Below are 12,788 nucleotides of genomic sequence, written 5' to 3'. Positions count from 1 at the left end.
TCCTCAGACAGCTGCTTGATGCATTCTGCCCAAAATTTCTAGCTGCATTCAGTGATAGAGTATAAAAACTGTGCTTATACTGTGTCTTATCCAGAATCAAAACCATGGTTAAGTTAAAAAATAAACTTTATAACCATGTTACAAATAATGAAATACTAACCATAATTTTTTTTAAAAGTTGTGCCATATTGGAATTCTATTTAAGCTGTGGTAGTTTGCTCTTCATTTTAATGTAAGATCTTTTAATATAAGACATTTATAAAAATATAAATTATAACCAGTTCCAACTCAGTCATTTGATACAAGAAATATTTATAGAACAGATACTTCAAGCAAAGCAATCTACTGGGCACTACAAGGTATAAAACTTATTTCATGTGGTAGCAGAGGCAAACCAGTCATGAGGCAATGTAGAAGCCAAGGCAGATTCCCCATTGTCAGTATGACAATTGTTTTACTTGAGAACATCCAACCATATTCGTTATTTTATCTAATTTCAGCCTAGTGTTCTTAACTCAGCAGGCATTCGTGTTTATAGTATTTAGGAAAAATTATTATTTTGACAGATTGATAAGCTATTTCTTCAGAACTCTGTGTTAGGCCTATTTATTCATCAAATTGTTGAAAGGTATCCATATTTTACCTCTCTGATTTTTTATTCTATTTTCGTATTCAATTATTCACTTCACCTGCCTTCTTCATGAGGACTGGATAGCTTAGTCATATTTTGCCATATCACTAAAGATAGTTTCCTGAACTATCGTGACTATTATTAATTGGTTGATTTACTATTATTTTTGTGAAAAACATTAGCAAATTCAACATGTGAGCAAGATTTATTAACCAAGCCTGCAAAATCAGACTGTATATGAAAAAAAGCCTTAAGAAGACTTCTTATTGAAAGCAACAAAGATTTTCCTTCTTATCAGTGTGTTTAAAGATTAGGACTAGGAGGGAGGATCAAGATGGTGGAGTAGGAGGACCTGGAACTCACCTCCCCTAACAAACACATCAAAAATACAACTACATGTGGACAATTCTCTCAGAAAACCAGTTGGAAACTGGAAGAAGATCTCTTGTACAACCAATGTTCTAAGGTAGGATGGGACCGGTGCCCCTGGGAGGGATCTGTGAAGGAGGGAAGGGCCACACAGATAGGCTCTTGCCCTGGGAGCCCCCCTTGCATGCTGGGAGGTCCACTGGGACAGCAGAGGGGCTGGAGGGGCCTGGACTCTGCTCACAAGAGTGCGCGCATGCTGGTTTACTAGCAATCAGGGCGGAGTGAGACTGGTGCTGATGGCTGCCACCTCCCCGCACTTCCCAGTCCAAAATGCTCACCAGGAAGGGCTGCAGCGGCTAGGCACTAAATCTCAGAGGATGGACCCTGGGAGAGGACTCAGTTTAGCTGTGCGGAAACAGCCCTGAGGGCCTGGGGTGTGGTCCTGGCCAAAACTCAGAGCTCATTGTTAGTATGCACACAGCAGGGGTGGGTCAGGCCACAGTGGACTTTATCAGTGCACAATCCAGGTGGCACCACAGAAATGCACAATTCGGGCAGACAGCCCCTGGGAAGGAGTACACAGTGGTTCATTTCCCTTTGGAAGCATTCCAGCTCCACCCACCCCAAACCACAGCTTGGAGCTGGATCTGTGGTGGACAAGATCTGGGAGAGGCCTCCTACAGTGGCAGTCCAAGTCCCAGGCTACAGCACAACCACCTCGATTCCTGCGCTCACAGCAACCCTGCCCTCAGCACTAGCCCACTCCACACATCATAGCACTAGGTCCGGGACAAACACACCAGAGAAAGGGACATGACCTTGGGCTGTTTCTGTGCAGAACAATGGACTCCTGCATGGGTGGTGCATAGGTTCACTTTGACCACATGGGCCTAACTTGCTACAGCAGTTACCTCCTCTGAGACAGGGCATGCACTCAAGGGCAATGTAGCCTTATTGACCCCAACCATCAGGGCTTCTACTGCAACAACTGGGGAGCAGACCCTATCCCCGATAGGGCTGTGACAGCCACAGACCAAAGAGGAGGCCCTGCCCAACATCCAGTCCAGGCCTTGAATATCACCAACACCAGTCATACCCCCTATAAGGGGATAATGGCCACCACACTCTGAGGAAAGACATGACTAGCAACCATACCAAAAACAGCCCTCGCACCAAAAATACTGGACTCACAGAATCTATACAGGGATGCTCCCATATAAAAAAAACCCTCCAAGACCACAGTAGATGGATAGACCTGGAGATTAAGTGAAGTCAGTCAGAAAGAGAAATACAAATACCATATGATATCACTTATATGTGGAATCCAAAAAATAATACAAATGAATGTGTATACAAAACAGAAATAGACTCAACTCACAGACATAGAGAACAGACTTGTTGTTGCCAAGGGGGAGGGATGGATTGGGAGTTTGGGGTTAGCAGATGCAAACTCTTACATATAGAATGGATAAACAACGAAGTCCTACTGTACAGCACAGGGAACTATATTCAGTATCCTGTGATTAAACCATAATGGAAAGGAATATGAAAAAGAATATATATATATATATCTGAATCACTTTGCTGTACAGCAGAAATTAACACAACATTGTAAATCAACTATAATAAGTTAAAAAAAAAGACTGCAATAGAGAACTGTTTCTCCTAAATTCAGAGAGACAGAGGAAGTTAATTAAGTAAAATGACAAAGCAGAGGAACTACTCCCAATTAAAAGAACAAGAGAAATCCCCTGAAAGTAAAATAATGAAACCAACCTCACCAGTCTCTTAAACTCCAAGTTCATAAAGGAGGTTATAAAAATGCTAAAGGAATTAAGAAAAATTACCAATAGAAATGCAGATCACTGTAACAAGGAACAAGAAACTATTAAGATGAACCAATCAAAATTAGACCACTCAGTTGCCAAGAAAGAAATCAATCTAAAAGCAAAGAAGAGTGGACTAAATAACACAGAAGAACGAATAAGTTATCTGGCAGATAGAATAATGGAAATCACCCAATCAGAACAAATGAAAAAAAATGAAAGCAACATATGAGATCTATGAGATAATATAAAGCATGCCAATCTATGCTTAATAGGTGTTCCAGAGGAAAAAAGAGAGAGAAGGGGATCGAAAATGTATTTGAAGAAATTATGGCTGAAAACTTCCCAAACCTAAAGAAGGAAACAGGTATCCAGGTACAGGAAACACAGAGGGTCCCAAACAAGATAAACCTAAACAGACTGACACCAAGACATATCATAAGTGAAATGACAAAGTGAAAGCTAAAGAGAGGATTCTAAAGGCAGCAAGAGAAAAAGTTGCAAGGGAACCCCCATAAGGCTATCAGTTGCTTACTTTGCAGGAACTTGTAGGTCAGAAGGAAGTGGCATAATATACTCAAAGTCCTGAAAGGGAAAACCCTGCAACCTAGGATACTTTACCCAGCAAGATTATCATTTAGAATAAAAGGAGACAAAGAATTTAGCAGACAAGTGAAAACTAAAAGAACACAGCAATACTAAACCTACACTGAAAGAAATATTGAAAGGTTCTCACTAAATAGAAAAGAAGCAAAAATGTATACGAAAGGGAAAATCACAATAGAAAAGGCAGATATATAAAAGGATTGAAAAATCATTTAAATAAGCCAGCACACAGATTGAAAAACAATTAAAAAAAAAAAACTTTGTGAAAGCAATTATAACTACAATTAACAGCAAAAGGATAAACATGATATTAAAAAAAGGACATCAAAATCACAAAATGTGAATGAGGGGAGTAAAAAATGCAGATCTTTCAGAATGTGTTTAAACTTAAATGACCCTCAGTTTAAAGCAAGTAGATACAGTAATGGGTCAACATACTTGAAAACCAAGGTAACAACAAATCAAAAACATACAATAGATTCACAAAAACCAAAAAGAAAGGAACTCAAGAACAATATGAAAGAAAACCATCAAAACAAAAGGAAAAACAAAAAAGAATAAGAAATGAACAAAGAACTACAAAATCAACTGGAAAACAAGGTTTAAAATGGCAATAAGCACAAACTTATCAAAATTACTTTAAATGTCAATGGACTAAATGCTCCAATCAAAACACATAGAGTGGCAGATTAGATTAAGAAAACAAGAACCTACAATATGCTACCTACAAGAGACTCAATTCAGGGTGAAAGACACAGATTGAAAGTGAGAAGATGGAAAAAGATATTTCATGCAAATGGAAACGACAAGAAAGAGGGGGTAGCAATACACATATCATACAAAGTAGACTTTAAAACAAAGTCCATAAAGAAAAAGGACATTATATAATGATAAAGGGATCAATGCAAGAAGAGGAGATTACAGATGTTAACATATATGCACCCAATATAGGAGCACCTAAAGACATAAAACAAATACTAACAGACATAAAAGGAGAAATTGACAGGAATATAATAATAGTAGGAGATTTAACACCCCACTGATATCAATGGAATGATCTTCCAGACAGAAAATCAATAAGGCAACAGAGACTCTAAACAACACAATAGAAAAGTTAGACTTAATTGGTATCTACAGGACACTATATCCCAAAAAAAAAAAAAAAAAAAATACACATTCTTTTCAAGCGCACATAGAACATTTTCTATAATAGGACAGACCACATATTAGGTCACAAAATATGCCTCAACGAATTTAAGAGGAAAAAATTATTTCAAGCATCTTTTCTGAGGACAACGGTATGAAACTAGAAATGAACCACAGAAAGAAAAATGGGGAAAAAATGAACACATGGAGACTAAACAACATGGTACTAAAAAATCAATGGGTCAATGATGAAGTCAAAGAAGAAGTCAGAAAATACCCCAAGATAAATGGCAATGAAAACACAATCATACAAAAATCTATGGAACACAGCAAAAGCAGTTCTCAGAGGGAAATTCATAGCCATGCAGGCCTTCCTCAAGAAATAAGAAAATTCTCAAATAGACAACCTAACCAATCACTTAAAAGAATTAAAAAAAGAAGAACAAACAAAACCTAAAATCAGCAAGAGAAAGGAAATAATAAAGATCAGAGAGGAAATAAAATAGAGACAAAAATAAAACAATAGAAAAGATAAATAAAACCAAGAGCTCTTTTTTTGAAAAGATGAACAAAATCAACAAATCTCTAGCCAGGCTCACCAAGAATAAAAAAGAGAGGACCCAAGTAAACAAAATAAAAATGAAGGAGGAAAAATAACAACCAATACCACAGAAATACAAAAAATTGTAAGCGAATACTATGAACAGTTAGATGCCAACAAATTGGACAATCTAGAAGAAAGGAACAAGTTTCTAGAAACATACAGCCTGCCTAAATTGAGTCAAAAAGAAATAGATAATTTGAATAGACTGATCACTGAAGTCAAATAGAATCAATCTGTAATTTAAAACAAAACAAAACAAAAACTCCTTACAAACAGAAGTCCAGCACCAGATAGCTTCACTGGGGAATTCTACCAAACAGACAAATAAGAACTTATACCTATCCTTCTCAAACTATTCCAAAAGACTGAAGAGGAGGGAACACTCCCAAATTCTTTCTATGAAGCCACAATCTCCCAATACCAAAGCCAGACCAAGAGACTACAAAAAAAGAAAATTACATGTCAGTATCTTTGATGGATATAGATGCAAAAATCCTCAACAAAATATTAGCAAACCAAATCCAAAAATACATAAAAAGGGTCATATACCATGATCAAGTTGGAGTCATTCCAGGGTTTCAAGGATTGTTTAACATGTAAATCAATCAGTGTGATACATCACATTAACAAAAGGAAAGACAAAAAACCACATGATCATCTCAGTAGATTCAGAAAAGGCATTTGATAAAATTCAACATCCACTCATGATAAATATAAACTCTCACCTAAGTGGCTATAGAGGGAACATATCTCAATATAATAAAAGCCAATTTTGACAAACCCACAGCCAATATAATATTCAACAGTGAAAAGCTGAAAGCCTTCCTGCTAAATTCAGGAACAACACAAGATGCCCACTCTCACCACTTCTATTCAACATACTATTGACTTCCTAGCCACAGCAATCAGAGACAAGAAAAAGAAATAAAAGGTATCCAAATTGGAGTGGAAGAGGTAAAACTATCACTATTTGCAGATGACATGATACTCTATATAGAAAACCCTAAAGATTTCACACAAATCTACTAGAATAAATGAATATTTATAATATCTAAGATAGCAGGATACAAGATTAATATAGAGAAAATATGTTGCATTTCTTTATATTATCAGTGAAATATCAGAAAGAGAAAGTAAGAAAACAATTCTGTTTAAAATTGCACCAAAAATAATAAAATACCTAGGAGTAAACTGAACCAAGGAGGTGAAAGACCTATACACTGAAAACTATAAAGGAAATTGAACGATGATAGAAAGAAATGGAAAGACATCCCATGCTCTTGGATTGGAAGAATTAATATTGTTAAAATGGCCATACTACCCAAAGCAATCTACAGACTTAATGTGATCTCTATCAAAATACATGACCTTTTTACAGAACAAGAATAAATAATCATAAAATGTATATGGAACCAGAAAAGACCCAGAATTGCCAAGGCAATCCTGAGGATAAAAAACAAAGGTGGATCCCTGACTTCAGCCTATACTACAAAGCTACAGTAATCAAGACAGTATGGTACTGGCACAAAAACCAAACTATAAATCAATGGTACAGGATAGAAAGCCCAGAGATAAACCCACGCACCTATGGTCAACTAATCTATGACAAAGGCAGCAAGGGTATACAATGGAGAAAAGTCAGTCTCTTCAATAAGTGGTGCTGGGAAAACTGGACAGCTACATGTAAAAGAATGAAACTAGAACACTCCCTAACACCAAACACAAAAATAAATTCAAAATGGATTAAAGACCTAAATGTAAGACCGGACACTATAAAACTCTTAGAGGAAAACATAGGAAGAACACTCTCTGACATAAATCACAGCAAGATCTTTTTTGATCCACCTCCTAGAGTAATGGAAATAAAAACAAAAATAAACAAATGGGACCTAATGAAACTTAAAAGCTTTTGCAAAGGAAACTACAAACAAGACAAAAAGACAACCCTCAGAATGGGAGAAAATATTTGCAAATGAATCAACGGATAAAAGATTAATCTCCAAAGTATACAAACAACTCATGCAGCTAAATATCAAAAAAACAAACAACCCAATCAGAAAATGAGTGGAAAAAAAAAAAAAAATCAGCGGAAGACCTAAATAGACATTTCTCCAAAGAAGACATATGGATGGCCAAGAGGCAGATGAAAAGATGCTGAACATCACTAATTGTTAGAGAAATGCAGATCGAAACTACAATGAGATATCACCTCACACTGGTCAGAATGGCCATCATCAAAAAATCTACAAACAATAAATGCTGGAGAGAGTGTGGAGAAAAGGAAACCCTCTTGCACTGTTGGTGGGAATGTAAATTGGTACAGCCACTATGGAGAACAGTATGGAGGTTCCTTAAGATACTAAAAATAGAATTACCATATGACCCAGCAATCCCACTACTGGGCATATACCCAGAGAAAACCATAATTAAAAAGACACATGCACCCCAATGTTCATTGCAGCACTATTTACAATAGCCAGGACATGGAAACAACCTATATGTCCAATGACAGATGAATGGATAAAATGTGGCTCATGTATACAATGGGATATTACTCGGCCATAAAAAGGAACAAAATTGGTTAATTTGTAGAGATGTGGGTGGACCTAGAGACTGTCATACAGAATGAAGTAAGTCAGAAAGAGAAAAACAAATATCGTATATTAACACATATATGTGGAATCTAGAAAAATGGTACAGATGAACTGGTTTGCAAGGCAGAAATAGAGACACAGACATAGAGAACAAATGTATGGACACCAAGGGGGAAAAGGGGGAGGTGGGATGAATTGGGAGATTGGGATTGACATATATACACTAATATGTATAAAATAGATAACTAATGAGAACCTGCTGTATAGAACAGGGAACTACTTCACTTTGCTGTACAGTAGAAGCTAACACAACATTGTAAAACAACTATACCCCAATTAAAAAAAAAAAAAAAAAAAGAACAAAGGTGGAGGCATAACCCTTCCAGACTCCAGACAATACTATAAAAGCTACAGTAATCCAAACAGTGTGGTATTGGCACAAAAACAGACATATAGTTCAATGGAACAGAATAGAGAGTCCAGAAATAAACCCACACATCTATGGTCAATTAGTCTACAACAAAGGAGGCAAGAATATATTATACAATGGGGAAAAGAAACTCTGTTCAAGTGGTGTTGGAAAAGCTGGAGAGCTACATGTAAATCAGTGAAATTGGAACACTCCCTAACACCATATATAAAAATAAACTCAAAGTGGTTTAAAGACATAAATATAGGACATGACACCATAAAACCCCTAGAAGAGAACATAGGCAAAACATTCCGGGACATAAATTATAGCAATATCTTCTTAGATCAGTCTCCCAAGGCAAAAGAAATAAATAAAAGTAAATACAAACAAATGGGACCTAATCAAACTTATAAGCTTTTGCACAACCAAGGACACCATAAACAAAAAAAAAGGACACCCTATGGAATGGGAGAAAATATTTGCAAACAATGCAACCAACAAGGGGTTAATTTCCAAAATATACATACAGCTTATACAAGTCAATACCAAAAAAAAAAAAAAAACCCAATCAAAAAATGGTCAGAAGACCTAAATAAACACCTCTCCAAAGAAGACATGCAGATGGCCAACAGGCACATGAAAAGATGCTCAACATCACTAATTATTAGAGCAATGTAAATCAAACCACAACGAGTTATCTCCTCACACTGGTCAGAATAGCTATCATCAAAATATCTACAAATAATAAATGCTGGAGAGGGTGTGAAGAAACAGGAACCCTTGTACACTGTTGGTAGGAATGTAAATTGGTGCAGCCACTATGGCAAACATTATGGATATTCCTTTAAAAGCTAAAAATAGAGCTACCATATGACCCAGCAATCCTACTCCTGGGCATATATCTGGAAGAGATGAAAACTCTAATTCGAAAAGATACACGCACCTCAGTGTTCATAGCAGCTCTATTTACAATAGCCAAGACATGGAAATAACCCAAGTGCCCATCAAAAGATGATTGGTTTGGGCTTCCCTGGAGGCGCAGTGGTTGAGAATCCGCCTGCCAATGCAGGGGACACGGGTTCGAGCCCTGGTCTGGGAAGATCCCATGTGCCGCGGAGCAGCTGGGCCCGTGAGCCACAACTACTGAGCCTGCGCGTCTGGAGCCTGTGCTCCACAACAAGAGAGGCCGTGACAGTGAGAGGCCCGCGCACCGCGATAAAGAGTGGCCCCCACTCGCCGCAACTAGAGAAAGCCCTCGCACAGAAACAAAGACCCAACACAGCCAAAAATAAATAAATAAATTAATTAAAAAAAAAAAGATGATTGGTTTAAGAAAAGTGGTACATATAATGAAAGATAATTGGTATATATATACAATTGAATATTACTCAGCCATAAAAAGGAATGGAATAATGCCATTTACAACGACATGGATAGACCTCAAGAATATCATACTTAAGTGAAGTCAGTCAGACAGAGAAAGACAAATATTATATGATATCACTTATATGTGGAATCTAAAAGATAATACAAATGACTCTATATACAAAACAGAAATGGAGTCAGAGACATAGGAAACAAACTTGTGGTTACCAAAGGGGAAAGGGAGGAGAGGCGGGATAAATTAGGTGGATGGGATTAACAGATACAAACCACTATACATAAAATAGATGAGCAACAAGGAATTACTATATAGCACAGGGAAATATTCAACATCTTGCAATAACCTATAATGGAAAATAATCTGAAAAAATATATATACATATATAACTGAATCACTTTGCTATACATCTGAAATTAATAAAATATTATAAATCAACTATCCTTCAATAAAAAAAGATTAGCATTACATTTTGGTTTATTGAATGAAAAGGGTTTATATTATCAGGAAATCAATAAATGGAAAGAAACTGATGATTTGGAGAATCATGGTAGTATTCAATAACCTTGTGTTATTGCTAACTTGGCATCATTAAAGTGAAGTTCTGCCTAGAGGAAGTGTATCAGAGTACGTTAAAACAAAAGTCTCTGCATGTTCTAGAAATAAAACATATGTCTGAAACTAAGGATTTCATTAAAGTGGCACATGTCATTCAGTGTAAAATAAGAAGGTTAAAAACCCTCCCCAACTCTGCTCCTCAGGAGCAAAAAAGACTCCAGAGTCAGATGAGTCAGAATAAAATTTTGGCTCTAACTCATTCTGATTTTAGAATCCTGAGCAAGTTACTTAGCTTCTCTAAATGTTCAGCATTCAACTATAAAATGGGGGATAATAATGTAATTTACTTCAGGGAGTTGCCATGAGGATAAAATAATATAAGAAGACTTAATGCCTGGCCCATGGTACTCAATAAATGTTATTATTATGACTAAATAAGTTATCCAGTACAGCTCAGTATTTTATCAAAAAGGGAAAATAAATGCCTAGTGGCAAAAACATCTCTGGGGAACATGTCTGAGTCATCTATATGGCAATGTGTAGGTTTTTTTCCCTATTTTAAAAAAATGTCTCTCATCCTTATAGATTAAAGTATGTGTGGTTTCCATAATTCTCTCAATTAGGATACCAGTCCAGTGGAGTTTATTTCTATCCATTCATACTATTCTCTACAATGCCTGTTAATTCACTATCTTTTCACTCATTTATTCAACTGACATTAATTGAGGCTACCAAATGCCAGGCACCATACTAGGCACTGTGAATAAAAAGATAATTGTAAGACACACCCCCTATCTTTAAGGGCACCCAATATTTAGCAGAAAGATAAACATTGACATAAAAATTTCAGTGGTATGTTGGAGCCATCTTGTATCTGCTCATGAGAACCATCTGCTAAAATTCTGGGAATTTTGCAAGCTGGTTATTAAACAGTCCCATTAATTTAATTAATTTTTAATTAATTTTAATTACTTTTTATTAAATTAATTTTATTAATTAATTTAATAAAATTAAATTATATAAATTTATAGTTGAATAAGTTACATTAAATACAGGTCATAAATATTCAAAACTCGACACTTTATTGTTTTAGTACATTTTACTTATTATCTATGCATCTGAGTTTATTTACATCTATTATTTCTACATGCTGGAAATCTCATATGATGTTGTATTGCTATACATCTTTTCCCAGTTCCATGTGTCATGATTAACATGTTGGTCACTTGAAATCAGCTATGGGAGAGTATTTACACCATGAAAATCGGCGACTACTACAAATTAGGACTTTTTTCCCCCAGACTTATGTTTGTTAAACACTTGCCAGCATATCAATTCATCTAATTATAACACACTGTGATATGTATTGTCAGAAAGATATGTATAAGACACTCTAGGAATACAAATGAATTGATCAGTGAACCAATGACCAGGGAAATTAAGGAAGGCTTTGTTGAGAAGGAATATTTGAATTGATTAAATTTAGAAGGATTTGGCTCTTTAACAACCCCGAGGAATAAAGAGGGACTTCTGAAAACTGTGATGGACTATATTCAGCTATTCAGTCCTCCTTCCAGTTCTACATCACTACCCATTGCCTTTAAACTTGGCCTTGTGAATTGATTTTGCCAATGGCATGTCAGTGAACACAAAGTAAGGCACCTTGATCAGAAGCTTTAAGAGCCCTTGCATATGCTTGTATGCCAGCTCTCTTGCTCTTAGCTTTGCCTGGAAAATGTAATGTTTTGTATAAGGGCAGTTACTTCATCCTGGGTGCTAGAATGAGAAGACATGAAAAGTAGAGGTGCAGCCAACTCTCACTAATTTCAGCAGACCATAAATAGCAGCAGCTGGCATGTTAACCTGAATAAGAAATATATCATTGTTATAAACTATTGATATTAGCGAGTCATTTATTACCACACTATAATATATTGAAAGCTGACTGTTACATTTAAGGTGGGATTTAACATTGGCACTTTCCTGCTTACTTGCCATTGTCAGGGAACCTTTCATGTAAGCAAAATGAATCTGTGATATACCCCAAATGCTTTCAAAACATGTTTAGATACTACTTAACACAAATCTTCTCCTGATGGCACAAAGTACACTTTTGAGAGCAGGAAACTACAAAAAATACATAGAAAATGGAGATTCTAGAATCATACTACATATATTACAATTTTTGCTCAAAGCCAACACTGTATAAAACTCAAATGTGCATATATCATCAAATATTTTAGAACATGAAGGAACCTACATAATTATATTACCCAGCCCCTGAGTTTCATCATCAGTGTATCCAGAGCTCAAGGATGTTGAATGGTTGGGGCAAGAAGTAAGCCAAGAAGCTGGAATACAGCTCAGGTCTCCTAATTTACAGTGTAGTTTTCTGTCTTCTACATAATAGTAACAATAACGATAATAGCTAACACTTATTCCACATTTACTATGAACAACACTGTTTTAAGTGCTTTATACAGATATTCATTTAATTCTATTTAATTCAGTTAATTCACTTAGTCCTCACCAAAAAACAATGAGGTAAATATTATTAATATTTAATGTTAACAAATACTAATCTTAAGTTAAATAACTTACCCATGATCACACAGCATTAAATGATCATTAAGATTTCACGGCCTCACACTTTATCACTAG

At 35.9% G+C, this 12,788-nt stretch overlaps 1 long non-coding RNA gene across 1 annotated transcript in view; it reads left to right on the top strand.

Moving 5' to 3' along the window:
• LOC309622627 overlaps positions 1-10,031 on the top strand; it is a 495,128-nt gene extending 485,097 nt beyond the window's left edge. Inside the window, exon 2 of the long non-coding RNA XR_014241042.1 lies at positions 7,962-10,031. This is a non-coding gene — a long non-coding RNA (uncharacterized lncRNA). The remainder of the gene's footprint in view (positions 1-7,961) is intronic.
• The last annotated feature ends 2,757 nt before the right edge of the window (positions 10,032-12,788 follow it).

The sequence above is a fragment of the Balaenoptera borealis genome, assembly GCF_965194805.1.
Source record: "Balaenoptera borealis genome assembly, chromosome: 2".
NCBI lineage: Eukaryota > Metazoa > Chordata > Mammalia > Artiodactyla > Balaenopteridae > Balaenoptera > Balaenoptera borealis.
Note: the sequence above shows the minus strand (reverse complement) of the source record. Positions and strands in the feature narration are given on the sequence as shown.